General features: G+C 39.1%; 1 long non-coding RNA gene across 1 annotated transcript; it reads right to left on the bottom strand.

The window, feature by feature from the left end:
- Positions 1 to 515: 515 nt before the first annotated feature.
- LOC140829812 (uncharacterized) lies at positions 516 to 9,806 on the bottom strand. Its single transcript, XR_012117544.1, has 2 exons — positions 9,038 to 9,806; positions 516 to 2,490 (listed from the first exon to the last, which is right to left on the bottom strand). It is a non-coding gene; the product is annotated as an uncharacterized lncRNA (long non-coding RNA).
- Positions 9,807 to 15,501: the final 5,695 nt, after the last annotated feature.

Genomic DNA, 15,501 nt, shown 5'->3' on the forward strand with positions numbered 1-15,501 from the left:
ATTTGAACAATTAAAATTTACCCATTAAAGATTCAAACAATTAAAATTAAAAAGAAACAAAAACAAAAACAAAAAAAAAAAGACATTGTAGTGGACTTGTAATTACCTTAGCTTCCCTGTGGATACGATATCGTACTCACCGAATTATACTACTTGTGTACAACCTGCTCTTGGGAGTGCAACAATCAGAGTCGCAACAACATACATGAACATCCATAAACTTCATCATTTTGCGTAGAGGCATGTTTCAAAGCAAGTGACCGATAACATAAATCGCCTGATCAGACTAAACCATAGTACTGGGCTGACAGGGAAGAATCCACTGCCACATAAATTTGATCCCCGTTCATGCTTTAACGGGTGGATTGGTCCCCGTTCATGATTTAACACTTTCCAATCTTGATCTAAACTCGTTCATGCTTTAACAGGGTGGGTTGGTCCCGTTCATGCTTTAACGCTTTCCTATTGTAACGTCTCCTCGTTTTAAAAATGCGGAATATTTTTTTTCTGCAAAATTAAAGCTCGCATTTTCGAAATAACATTTAAAAATGATCTTAAATATTCGACCATAAAAATAGCGTCGTTTAAAAATAATCAAACTCATCTTTTAAAATAATCATATTTATTTTAACATAAAAATAGGCATGTTGTCGTACTGAAAATATCATTTAAAAATACTCATAAGAATTTGTCAATAAAAAGGAGGAAAAATCGTAATAGAAAAATATATCATTTAAAAATGATCTTAAATATTTGTCAGTAAAAATAGCGCAGTTTAAAATAATCCAACTCATCTAAAATCATACGTAAACATAAACGTATAAAAATTCTTAAAATCATCAACGTATGAAAATATTCATCTCCTCTCAATCTCATAAATCGTAATGCGGAAAACATGTGGTCCTCGGGTCGTGTCACCTTACCAGGTTTGCCTACTCAGAGTTCGGCAGCTCCAGTCTCCTCATCATTAAGCTCACCTGCATCACACATGCCTAGTGAGTCTAAAGACTCAACACACCTGCACCGTTAATAACAAGTACATATACGTAGCACACAGCAGTGAAAAATATCATACTCAATATATCTTATATGAACTTAAAAGCATTCGTGTCTGCAGTAAAAATCATATATGTAAACGTGTCCTTTAAAAAACATTGTAATAATCATATCATGTCATCTCATGTCATCATATACGTAAACGTGTCGTGTAAAAATCATATCGTGTAAAATCATGTCATCTCATGTCATCATATACGTTTACGTTTCGTGTAAAATCATATCGTATTAAATCATGTCATCATATACGTATACGTGTCGTGTAAAATCATATCGTGTAAAATCATGTCATCTCATGTCATCATATACGTATACATTTTCTTTTTAATTGAATTCAGTTCATTAGTTGTGACTTTCGTATCATCATGTCATCATGTCAGTCGATGGATCCATCTACGTGTAACCGCGGTGCCCGGCGGCGGGGGACATCAGCGACACTCTCACCCGTCAACTTAGCCCGATCCTATCATATCATCATATCATGTCAATGGAAATACGATCGCCGGGCTCCCTCTGGGGCCTTCTCCCGTAAACGGGCTCCCTCTGGGGCCTTTTCCCTCACGATATCTCCAATCATATCATCAAGTCATCTTGTTAGTCACAACTAAATCACTTCCTTCAAAACGTGTCATCATATTCATCACTTAATAAAAGCATGCATATACGTAATTTTTCCTTTAAACCAAGCATGCACCGTAATTATCATAATTGCGTAAAAATCGTAAACATGATGCATAAACATTTAAAACATGATAAAATGTGATCAGGGCGCTGACAGGACCAAAATCTCACTTGGGTGCAAAATGACCATTTTGCCCCCTGGAAACCCAAAAATTATCGTTTCACCCCTAAATGTAAAATTCCACGTTTTTGACATATTCTTAATTCCATTGATTCTAACGTCTCCCAAATAATTATTTAAGCCTACAAGAATTTTCTCATATTTTTATTTGGCTTAAATCGTTGACTTTTAAATTAATATTTAATTATAACATATTAATGCGTTTTAATCTCGAATTAAACCAAACCTTAGCATAAAATTTCCAAATTAAAAAATTAGACTTCTAATAATTATTTGAACTTAAATATAATTTTTCATAATTTTATTAAGCTTAAATCTAGGCATTTCAATTAATTCCTTAATTAACATTTCGTGTGGCGATTAAATCACGAATAATTCCAAAACTCATTATTTTGATCCGAAGCTTACCAAACTCCTTAAAATATCCCAAAATTTTTTTAAAAGCATCCCTAGAAATAAAATTGAGTCCATTTCATAACTTAACCGAATTGTTTTAAAACTTGGACCAGTGTCCCGATTTTAACCCGAATCAAACGGAAACTTAACCAAAACTTTCCAAACTTTTTACCACACTCAAGGAACATCTATAAGGCTCTAAAACCACCAAGACCAGACCAACAAATTCTTCGAACCTGTTGGATAAATGAAATAATAAAGAGAAGAGTGGAAAAAGAAGTGGGAGTTATTCCACATTGGAAGATTAGCCTAAGTGAGTCTCCCTTATAAGCTCCTAGTGTGAGCTATGGGTTTGGGCCCCAAGGGGTACCAGAAGTTTTTAGACGGGGGAAGACGCTAGCAGGCTATGTCTCGGTTAGTTAAACACACGCGCGCGCGCGCCCGCCCGGCCCGGCACGGCGCGGGGCGGTGAGGTGAGGTGCGATGCGTTGCGGTCTTTGACCAATATTAATCTTTTTGGACCAAATTTATTTGGAAATTAGATTTTATGATGATGCATATGGACAGGCGGAGGCGCGCGTATGCGCCAATTATCGCGCAGGGGCGCGCTTGCTTCTGGTTCGGTGGCAAACGAACAGAGCAAAGCGTGCGGCCGCGCGGCTTCTTGCGCGGGTGCACGCGAATTGATGTGCCTGAGGACAGTAAGCTGCACGCGGTCGCGCAGCTTCTCGCGCGGATGCGCGCGATGTTCTGGCCGATTGTTGGGCGAGAACAGTAGGTCGCGCGCGGCCGCGCGTGTTGTCGCGCGACTGCGCGCTCTGCGCAGCTTCAGAAATCTTGTGCGTCCATTGGCATAAAAGCATCTGTTCGTGGCAACTACTGCACCAAACCATGTGTCCATTACACATAGTTGTGACTCTTCAACACATCCGGTATGGAAAGACGTGACTCTTCAACACATCCGGTGATCATCTATAAATAACCCCCTCATCATTTTGAATTGGCTGCTGAATTTTCATTGCATTTCTTCTCATATTGCTGCACTCAATCTCGTTTTTATACTTGAAAGATTACTGCAAATTTTGTTCGTTGAAATCAAGAGTTTGTTGTGCTACTACTCTTGATAATAGTCGTTGTATCTTAGAGACGATTGCCGTTAACGCAAAGCACTTGTATACGGGCAATATTGTCTTGCGGATAAAGGATTTATCCTTGCCTCGACTGAAAGACTTGTTGCTGTTCCAAAATTTCGAGAAGGACACCAGGTACAAACAACAATCGCAAGACGATATTCGTGTTCTACATCTCTGAATTCTGAAAAATGTCAAGCACATCATTCACTCCCATGGCTACTACTCCCGCTCATGGTGAAAAGACATCGAAGCACCGGTGCCGACTTCAAACGTTGGCAACAGAAAATGCTGTTCTATCTCACTACTCTAAGCATGTCTCGATTTTTGAAGGAGGATCCACCTACAATTGCAGAAGATGATACCAACACACAACGAAGAAACGCTGTAGAAGCATGGAACCACAGCGATTTCTTATGCAGGAATTACATACTAAATGGCCTTGATGAAACACTTTATAGTGTCTATTGCTCAGTAAAGACTGCAAAGGAATTGTGGGATTCCTTGGAGAAAAACTACAAGACGGAGGATGCGGGCATCAAGAAGTTTGTTGTTGGTAAATTCCTAGACTTCAAAATGACCGACTCCAAAACTGTTATTAGCCAAGTGCAGGAATTTCAGATCATTCTCCATGACTTGCTTTCTGAGGGAATGTTATTGAATGAGCCCTTCCAAGTAGCAGCACTCATCGAAAAGTTGCCACCTATGTGGAATGACTTCAAAAACTATCTCAAGCACAAGCGAAAGGAGGTGAAACTCGAAGATCTAATCGTGAGACTTAGAATCGAGGAAGACAACCGAAATTGTGAGGCCAAGACATATAAAAGGGCAATGGAAATTGAGGCTAAAGCAAACCTAGCGGAATCAAGTACAAGTCACAAGAGAAAGCGACCGAACGATGACAAGAAACAAGGAAAAGCCAAGAAGTTCAAAGGGAACTGCTTCAATTGTGGCAAGCCGAATCACATGGCAAAAGATTGTCGTCTTCCAAAAAGAGACAATACTAAGCAGAAACAAAGGCAAGCGAATGTCGTCGAAGAATGGTATGTACCAGTTGATATTTCGCAACTTGATTTATCTGCTGCTGTATTTGAAGCCAACTTGGTGGACAATCCAAGAGAGTGGTGGATAGACACCGGATCTACTAGCCACATTTGTGCCGAGAAGGAGATTTTCTCATCCTACTCTCCCAACAGTGAAAGGAAACTATTTATGGGAAACTCTACAACGTCTGATGTCGTAGGAGTTGGAGAAGTAGTGCTGAAGATGACTTCAGGCAAAGAAGTAACGCTCAAGAATGTACTGCATGTGCCGGACATTCGGAAGAACTTGGTTTCTGGTTCTTTGTTGAGTAAGGCCGATTTTAGGCTTGTGTTCGAATCGGACAAATTTGTATTAACCAAGAGTGGTGTTTTTATATGCAAAGGGTACCAAGATAATGGTCTCTTTAAGATGAATGTAATGAATGTTATCCGCCAAGAGGCGAAGAATAAAGCTATAAATTCTTCGTACTTGATTGAAAGTTCATATTTATGGCATAAAGATTGAGACATGTTAACTTTAGCACGTTGCAAAGACTTGCAAACCAAAATGTAATACCTACATTTAAAAAGGATCCACAACACAAGTGTGAGATCTGTGTTGAAGCAAAAATGGCAAAGGTCCCTTTCCATTCGGTAACGAGAAGTACTACGCCGCTTGAGTTAATCCATACTGATATATGTGATTTGAAATATGTTCAAACTCGAGGTGGCAAGAAGTATTTCATAACATTCATTGATGATTGCACAAGGTTTTGCTATGTCTATTTATTAAAAAGCAAAGATGAAGCAATAGAAACATTCAAAGCTTATAAGAATGAAGTAGAGAATCAAATCAGTTCAAAGATCAAAATGATAAGAAGTGATCGAGGTGGAGAGTATGTTGCTCCGTTTGAAGAATTTTGCATAACATCGGGCATAATTCATGAAACTACAGCCCCATACTCACCTCAATCAAACGGAGTAGCAGAACGCAAGAATCGTACTCTTAAGGAGATGATGAATGCGTTGTTGATAAACTCAGGCTTACCCCAAAACTTGTGGGGGGAAGCGATTCTCTCAGCGAACTACATTCTCAATAAAATACAACTCAAAGGAAACAATGAGACTCCATATGAGAAATGGAAAAAGCGTAAACCATCTTACAAATACCTCAAAGTGTGGGGGTGTTTGGCTAAAGTAGAAATACCAAAGCCAAAACAAGTTAAGATTGGACCTAAAACAATCGACTGCATCTTCATTGGATATGCAACTAATAGTAGTGCATATCGCTTCTTAGTGCACAAATCTGAAGTTCCTGATATCAGTGAGGGAACGATAATTGAATCAAGGAACGCCGTATTCTTTGAAAATATGTTTCCTTGTAAAGAAAGGAAAGAATCCCGTCTAAACAAAAGACCTTATGAAACTTCGATTGCACCAGTTCAAGGCAATGAAGATATAAGGCGCAGTAAGAGAGCGAGGGTTGAAAAGTCATTTGGTCCCGATTATCTAACATACTTGTTAGATAATGAACCAAGAACTATTCAAGAGGCTCTATCAAATCCAGAAGCTCCTTTCTGGAAAGAAGCAATCAAAAGTGAAATAGATTCCATAATGTACAACCACACATGGGAGTTAGTTGATCTTCCTCCGGGTTGTAAACCTTTAGGATGCAAATGGATCCTTAAAAGGAAATACAAAGAAGATGGATCTATAGATAAATATAAAGCTCGATTGGTTGCCAAAGGGTTTATACAACAAGAGAGATATGATTTCTTTGACACATACTCTCCAGTTACGAGAATCACATCCATTCGTGTTCTCATAGCCATTGCATCGCTGCATGACCTTGAGATTCCTCAAATGGATGTTAAAACAGCCTTTCTAAATGGAGTATTGGAAGAAGAAATCTATATGGAACAACCCGAGGGGCTTGTTGTACCCGGACAAGAGAAAAAGGTGTGTAAACTTGTCAAGTCCCTATACGGACTCAAACAAGCACCTAAACAGTGGCATAAAAAATTTGATACCACAATGATATCAAATGGTTTCAAAATCAATGAGTGTGACAAGTGCGTCTACATTAAAGGAAATGAAAATGTATATGTAATTGTTTGCCTTTATGTAGATGACATGTTAATCATGGGAAATGATCATGAGTTGATCATGAATACTAAGAAAATGTTGAAAAAACATTTTGATATGAAAGACTTGGGGTTATGTGATATAATAATAGGGATTAAAATCTCTAGGAATTCTGAAGGAATTATATTATCACAAACTCATTATGTTGAAAAGGTTCTTGAAAAGTTCAAGGCACTCGACAATCCTTCGGCAAGAACACCTTTAGATTTGGGTGTTCATTTAGCAAAGAATCGAGGAGAACCTATTGATCAACTAGAATATGCAAGGATAATCGGTAGTCTAATGTACTTGACTAATTGTACCCAACCAGATCTTGCATATTCCGTAAACAAGTTAAGTAGGTTTACAAGCAATCCAAATAAGGATCATTGGAAAGCCTTGACGAGAGTGCTTGGATATTTAAAATACACCATGAACTTTGGATTAGTATATACGAAATATCCAGCAGTATTGGAAGGATTCTGTGATGCAAATTGGATATCTGACACAAAAGACTCCAAGTCCACAAGTGGATATGTGTTCACGATTGGTGGAGGAGCGGTGTCATGGAAATCTTCTAGGCAAACATGTATAGCTCGATCCACGATGGAATCCGAGTTTATTGCTTTGGACAAAGCAGGAGAAGAAGCCGAGTGGCTAAGAAACTTCCTAGAAGATATTCCTTGTTGGAATAAACCAGTGTCTTCTATTGTAATTCATTGTGATAGTCAATCAGCAATAGGAAGAGCACAAAGCAGTATGTACAATGGTAAGTCTCGACATATTCGTCGAAGACATAATACCATAAGACAATTGATCTCAAATGGGGTTATTTCTGTTGAATATGTGAAATCAAAGGAAAACCTAGCGGATCCGTTTACTAAAGGTATAAATCGAGATCAATTGTACAAGCTAATAAGGGGAATGGGCTTGAAAGCCACAAAATAAAAATGTTTATAGCGGTAACCCAACCTTGTGAATTGGAGATCCCAAAACCTTGGTTCAATGGGAAAACTAAGTTATAAATATTGGTTGAACACTTGGAAACAATGAAGGCTCATTCCTAAAACGTCCAAGTAAAATGTACCTGCGACATGTGGTGAGGTTAATTTATTTTAATGATTCCTATACCTAAGAGGTAGAGTACGGCAGGATACTCTTGATAGGAGATCACCTATGTAAGTGCGAAGTGATGGCCGCTTCAAGAACGCTTATGAATCTAAGATATGGTCCAGGGCCGAAACGGACACAACATGAGAACAAAATTTTGTTAGAGCTATTGTTGTGTAAGTGCTGTTGACTTGGTTTACATAAACGGTTGAATGGTTCAAGACATCATGTCACCAAGCAACTAGTAAATCCGATGGTATTTTACTACGGAAGGTTCAAAGCCAAAAGCTACCTTTCCCGATGCAATAATAGTTCAAAAGAACTTTCAAGTGAATCTTCATTCATGCATAAGTTTCATTCATGTGGGGGATTGTTGGATAAATGAAATAATAAAGAGAAGAATGGAAAAAAAAGTGGGAGTTATCCCACATTGGAAGATTAGCCTAAGTGAGTCTCCCTTATAAGCTCCTAGTGTGAGCTATGGGTTTGGGCCCCAAGGGGTACCAGAAGTTTTTAGACGGGGGAAGACGCTAGTAGGCTATGTCTCGGTTAGTTAAACACACGCAGGCGCGCGCCCGCCCGGCTCGGCTCGACGCGGTGTGGTGAGGTGCGATGCGGTGCGGTCTTTGACCAATATTAATCTTTTTGGACCAAATTTATTTGGAAATTAGATTTTATGATGATGCATATGGACAAGCGGAGGCGCGCGTATGCGCCAATTATCGCGCAGGGGCGTGCTTGCTTCTGGTTCGATGGCCAACGAACAGAGCAATGCGCGCGGCCGCGTGGGTGCGCGCGCATTGATGTGCCTGAGGACAGTAAGCTGCGCGCGGTCGCGCAGCTTCTCGCGCGGATGCGCGCGATGTTCTGGCCGATTGTTGGGCGAGAACAGTAGGGCGCGCGCGGCCGCGCGTGTTGTCACGCGGCTGCGCGCACTGCGCAGTTTCAGAAATCTTGCGCGTCCATTGGCATAAAAGCATCTGTTCGTGGCAACTACTGCACCAAACCATGTGTCCATTACACATAGTTGTGACTCTTCAACACATCCGGTATGGAAAGACGTGACTCTTCAACACATCCGGTGATCATCTATAAATAACCCCCTCATCATTTTGAATTGGCTGCGGAATTTTCATTGCATTTCTTCTCATATTGCTGCACTCAATCTCGTTTTTATACTTGAAAGATTACTGCAAATTTGTTCGTTGAAATCAAGAGTTTGTTGTGCTACTACTCTTGATAATAGTCGTTGTATCTTAGAGACGATTGCCGTTAACGTAAAGCACTTGTATACGGGCAATATCGTCTTGCGGATAAAGGATTTATCCTTGCCTCGACTGAAAGACTTGTTGCTGTTCCAGAATTTCGAGAAGGACACCAGGTACAAACAACAGAACCATCCCTGCACGCTGCTGGAAAAAGACACTAGTGATCCTCGAAACCATAGCTCACCATACCCACCATATATCGACCTTAGCTCTACACCGAAGGGACCAGCTCTTAACCCATCTCTACCTGACCACCTTAGGACCCCTCTGGACTCCATGGATCCACGGCCCTAGCCCTATACAGCCTACACTACAAACGCTATCGCTAAAACCCAAAAACACCCTCACGCGGCCGCTTCACCTCAACACCAGCAGATGTTCTAAAGGCATGTCCAGCAGCTTGCGACCCTTTCTAAACCATGGTTCAGACCCAGCAAGGTTGGTCCATGGCCTGGAACAGCCTCTCACGCTGCCGGCTCACTCCACAACTCGATCTACCCTAAAAAACGTGGCCCCTCTTCACATCTCCCTGATTTGCCTTCTTACCACGAGAAAGATTCGATTCCAGCCTACTATCCCTTCCTTCTCGATGCTTATGGCCCCTCATGGCTCTCATCAGCAACCCCTTGCACCAGGAAATTAAACGTGAAATGCAAAAGAGTGATACATGCATGGACCGAAACAAACAAAACATGGAACTCGGATCTACACATGCCGAAGGAAACCTCCATAAAAAAACACACATAACAGTATATATATGAAGTAAATGATGCAGAAATAAGGGTACGGGGCGTGCCTTAGATGAAATGGCGCGACAAGATCGAAGACGAGTGCCGGAATGATTTCTTTTTCAAGAACAAAGAATGACCGAGGAAGCCTTCAGCTTTGTGAGATTGTAAATGGAGGGAACAGAGAGAATGATGAGGAGTGAAGAGGGTGTCGGTTGGTGGGGTGGGGAATGATAGGTTTAGGATTAATTAAGTAGTAATTAAGTAGTTAAAATTAGCTAATGAGCCTTAATTTACTAATTAAAATTTAAAAATTTATTTAAAGCCCAACAAGCTTAAAAGTAGGTCAATTAAATCCAAACACACTCCCGAAAAATATTTCGTGTTAGAAAGATTTTGAAAATATTAGCTGAACCCTCAAACATTTCCCCGATTCGCTAAAATTTACGCATCGTTAAAAATTAAAATCTTGCGGGTAAAAATACCCAATAAATCCCAATTTTTGAAAAATAACTTTAAAACATCTTATAATAATTAATAAAAATTAATCGTGTAATTAAAATAATTTTCTTGAAAATCTCCCGGTCTCCGCACCTCGTTCGTGCGCGAAATGAAACTTAAAAATCATAGTGCATGAACTTTTAAATTTCATGAATTAAATCATATCATGCAGTAATAATGCATAAAATACATAAAAATAATTAAACACAATTTAATAAAATAAAAATACATTTTATGCTTTAAAAGAATTTAGTAATTTGCATGCATGTGGTTTACGTGGACTTTTCGATTTTCGAGTCGTTACACCTACCCCATACATAAATTGGTCACAAGACATTTAGCATACCTCAAAAACTTGAAATATTTTCTTTGCACGTCGAACATACTTACTTGACGTTGAGGGATTCGTTGGATCTCGCTTGGGGCTACTGCTGCACATATTAACTTGAATTTCAATACTTAACTTGCATACTCAGACGTAGGTATTCTTGTCTCACCACCGAATTAAATAGATAGCTTATGATATTCGAGATCACTCGGGACTTGACCTCGTTAAATCGTCGTAATAACCCATGACATCGAACCCCGAACAATCTCTAAAATGATGTGTGAACATTTCCCAAAAATAAAATATATGAACTCACTATAGAACTTGAAAAAAAGAAAGAACAAAATAATTTTACAGATGGGGCCGCGCTCGGGCGGTAAAACTTTACCGCTAGAGCGCCGGGTCTACTGGAGAGAACACTCAGACAGAAAGGGTGGCGCTCGGGAGGTAAAAAGTTACCGCTCGGATGCCGAGCAAACTGGACTCCGCGACTCAGAAACTTATACTCTCCAATTTCGATTTCACATACAGTGAACAACACCTCGAGACTGATCCTAGGACAGTATGATCCAAACTCGACTCCATAAAAATGTCCCAAATGTTCACCAAGAAGCGATGCACCACACGCAACACAATAAATCTCATAACTCGAATTTTGACACCAAAATAGTTTTCACGACTACTCGTTCTCCCAAGTGCCTAACGACGCGAAACAAAATTTCAATGACCATCCCAACGTCATTAACAACAAACCTAACGCAGAAGCGATCACCCGTCAATCACCAACGAAGCCTGCAACCATAAAACTACAAGAACGCATCAATAACATAATTTTCGAAAAAACGCAGTTTGAGCAGTCTCACAAAAAACGCCATAACTCACTAATGTTTATCAAAATAATTCGAATTAACTGTCATATCGAAGGTATCAAAAATTTCTATAATTTTAATGTTGAAAGTTTTCTCAAAATCACGACCAAAAACTCGCAGTTTAAAAAATGACAGCAAAAACGAGATTTGAGATCTAAAAACTTCTTCAAAACGCATCCAATGAATTTTCTGCTCAAACTACTACATAACATACTCATGTTTTCACACAAAACACATTAAATTAATACTATGACAAGATCGACGCATGAAAAACAGAATATACGTGCTTTTTGATGATTAGAAATACAGATAAGACGATACCGACGCGGGAAGGATGCGAGAGACGATCCGAGACGAGCGTGTCACTGAATTCCTTGAAGAAAACTAACGAAAATGTGCTGGAAAATAAGGGAGGGGCGGCTGCTCTCTTGGGGAAGAACCCTAGGTTTCTCTCTCCTCTCAAAATAATAGAAATTTGAAACGTGACTGTGTGAGTGTTTTTACGTGGGGGTGTGTGTGTGTGTGAGTTAAGTAGTATAATTAGGGAAGGAAATTGTTTAATTAGTAATTAAAAGTAAATTAAAAATACTAACCTTTTTCTACAACAAATAAAATCTCTTAAAATGATGAAATGCACAAAAGCTCAACTTTAAAAGTTTTACATTTCTAAAATTACTTAAATAAATGATTTAGGCTTTACAACTGCTAAAACTCATAAATTATTTAAAATGCACCAACCTCAACTTAAAATAAAATATCATCAATTAAAATATTGCCAAAATCGTCGCCGGTCTCTTTTCCCCCGAATCCGCACCGAATAATCACCTGAAACATGAAACTCGAAAAACATTTTACCGTGCATCACATAAACATTAAAATAATGGAATTTAAATAAATCATGCACCACTAAGACTCATTTAAAATTAAATAAATGCTTTAATAATTAAATAAATGCATGGGTTATATGTGTACTGAATTTGGGCACTACATAAATATTTCAGTGTAGAGTGGTCTGTGTAAACAATGACTTTGGACAAAACAAGATATGAATGAAATTTTTCAAGCGTGAATACTACTGCAAGCAATTCCTTTTCGGTGGCTGCATAATTCAATTGAGCCTCATTTAAGGTTTTACTTCCATAGTAAATTTATGAAATACCTTGTTTTTCCGCTGGCCAAGAACAGCACCAACCACAGTATCACTGGGCATCGCACATGATGTCGAAGGGTAGATCCCAATCGGGTGCCACCAAAACAGGAGCCGTCACCAAGCGCTCCTTTAAATCCTCGTATGACTACAGACAGTAAGAATTAAAATCAAATGGCACATCTTTCAAAAGTAAAGAATATAGAGGCTTGGCAATTTTAGAAATTTTTTTAATAAAAAGCTGATAAAAATCGGCGTGACCTAGAAAACTTCTAGCTCCCTTTATGGATGTTGGAGTTGGTAAGTTCTTGATAACATTCACTTTTGCCTTATCCCCCACCTCTATTCCATGCTCCGATATTTTGTGCCCCAATACTATGCCTTATTGTACCATGAAATGACACTTTTCCCAATTCAGCACCAAGTTTGTCTCCTCGCATTTCATCAATACCGCCTTCATATTCTGCAAACAATCATCAAAAGAAGAGCCAAAGATCGAGAAGTCATCCATAAATATTTCAAGGAAAGTTTCAATCATGTCATGAAATATAGCAATCATGCACCGTTGAAAAGTTGCAGGGGCATTACACAACCCAAAGGGCATCCATCTAAAAGCAAAGGTGCCATAAGGACAAGTGAAAGTGGTTTTCTCTTGGTCCTCAGCTGGAATCATGATTTGGTTATACCCTGAATACCCATCCAAAAAACAATAAAACTCATGACCTGCTAACCTCTCAAGCATTTGATCAATAAGGGAAGCGGAAAGTGATCTTTACGGGTGTCTTCATTCAATTTCCTATAATCGATGCACACGCGCCATCCCGTAACTATCCTAGTGGGTATTAATTTATTTTGTTCATTTGTGATAACATTAATCCCACCCTTTTTTGGCACACATTGAACATGACTCACCCATGCACTATCAGATATAGGATAGATAATACATGTATCAAGGACTTTTATTGTTTCTGCTTTTACTACCTCTTGCATCTTTGGATTCAATCTTCTCTGAGGTTACACAAGAGATGATACTTTTCTTCCATCAATATCTTGTGCATACAGACTGATGGATTGATCACTTTGATATCTGTCACCTTTCATGCAAATGCACTCTTGTGCTCATTCAAGACGTTCAGCAGTTTGTCCTCCATCACCTCTGTCAAAGAAGAAGAAATAATCACATGAAGTTTATTGTTCTCACCTCGATAGACGTATTTTAGATGTGGAGGTAATGGCTTGAGCTCAATAGTTGGTGGCTCCTCTAGGCTTGACTTCTGAGGGGTTAAGTCTCTTCGATCCCCCAAGTCCTCTAATCTCATCCTTATTGGCCATCCTTATTGGCTTCTGCCATGGATGGTTGGCATTGAGTATGCCACTATTTCAGCTTTCTCTTCATCCAATTCATCTTCTCTCAATTCAGTAGTGAGAGTGGCTTCCAAAAGTTCTTTAATAACATCCTTCACATAGTTACACACAAGCGAATCAAAAGCATCAATTCTAAAACAACTATCAGAATTCAGTGTGTGCTTAAGTTCATTAAAGACATCGAAGTAATCTCCTCCTTCCCCACTCTCAATCTCAATTTCTCTTCCTGCACATTAATTAGTACCTTTCCAGTTGCAAGGAATGGCCTCCCCAATATCAACGGCATCTCCATGTCCTCTTCCATGTCAAGCACCACAAAATCTGCAGGAAAATAAATTTGTCCACTTTCATTAGCACATCCTCAATAAATCATCGTGGATACTTGACAGATCTGTCTGCTAGCTGTAATCAAATCCTCGTTGGCTTAGGTTCTCCCAATCCAAGTTTCTTGAACACAGACAAAGGCATGAGGTTAATACTTGCACCAAGATCAGATAAGGCTTTATGAAAAACAACATCATCAATCATGCAAGGAATAGAAAAACTCTCTGGATCTTTAAGTTTCGATGGGATCTTGTTTTGCACTAAAGCAGAGAAATTTTCAGTTAAATTTACCGTCATGTGATCCTCCAACTTTCTCTTATTCGTTAAGATGTCCTTCAAGAATTTAGCATAACTTAGCACTTGCATCAAAGCATCAGCAAAAGGAATATTGATATGAAAATTTTTAAATACCTCAAGAAACTTACCGAATTGCGCATCAAGTTTTGATTTTTTCAATACTTCAGGAAAAGGTGGAGGTAAAAAAAAATTTGATTGTGTAGTGGGTGCTGGTGTAGAATTAGAAAACTTACCTTTGGATGTCTCAATTTGTTCATCCTGTAATTGACTTTTTTACCTTTTCTTTGGACTCTAAAACTTTCCCGCTATTCAACTCGATGTCCTTCACTTGCTCTTTTGGATTGGTCTCTGTGTTACTTGGCAAGGTGCCCATCTCTACTTGCTATCATCTTAGTTAAATGTCCAATCTGATTTTCTAGCATCTTTATCGATTCATCTTGTTTTTGGATTCTAGTTTCGGTAGATGAGATGAACTTAGACATCATCTGCTCGAAATTCGAATTTTATTCTTTAAGAGGGTCAGATCTGTACATCGGTTGTTTTCCATACGACTGTCCTCCTTGTGGTCGATTCTGACTTGACCACCCCATGAGAAGATGAGATGTTGCCTCCATCCAGGATTATATGTGTTCGAATACGAATCATTCCTTGGACGGTTTTGGACTCCCACTTGATTCATTGTTGCATCTTTTTGCACATAAAAGGTATTGCAATCTTGATAGTCCTTCGCAAAATGTTCACCTCCACTAATTATCACAAAATATCTCTTGAAGACGCAATGCCGTGCCACCCATATTCAAGTCTTTTAACTTCTTGTTCAAGACATCAAGTTGCGCAGTAATAGCAAAAAGGTTAGTTACCAGGTGAACTCCTGCACTTCAGGATGATAGCTGCTAGCAGCTATCTCCTCCAATAATTCATATCCTTCCTCAGAAGTTTTTCTCAATAGGCTTCCACAAGCAACAACATATATCATTGTACGATTAGGAGTAATCAAGCCACCATAAAATTTTTGAACGACTAAGCCAAGCGGC

The sequence above is a fragment of the Primulina eburnea genome, chromosome 4 (genome assembly GCF_022965805.1).
Source record: "Primulina eburnea isolate SZY01 chromosome 4, ASM2296580v1, whole genome shotgun sequence".
Classification (NCBI taxonomy): domain Eukaryota; kingdom Viridiplantae; phylum Streptophyta; class Magnoliopsida; order Lamiales; family Gesneriaceae; genus Primulina; species Primulina eburnea.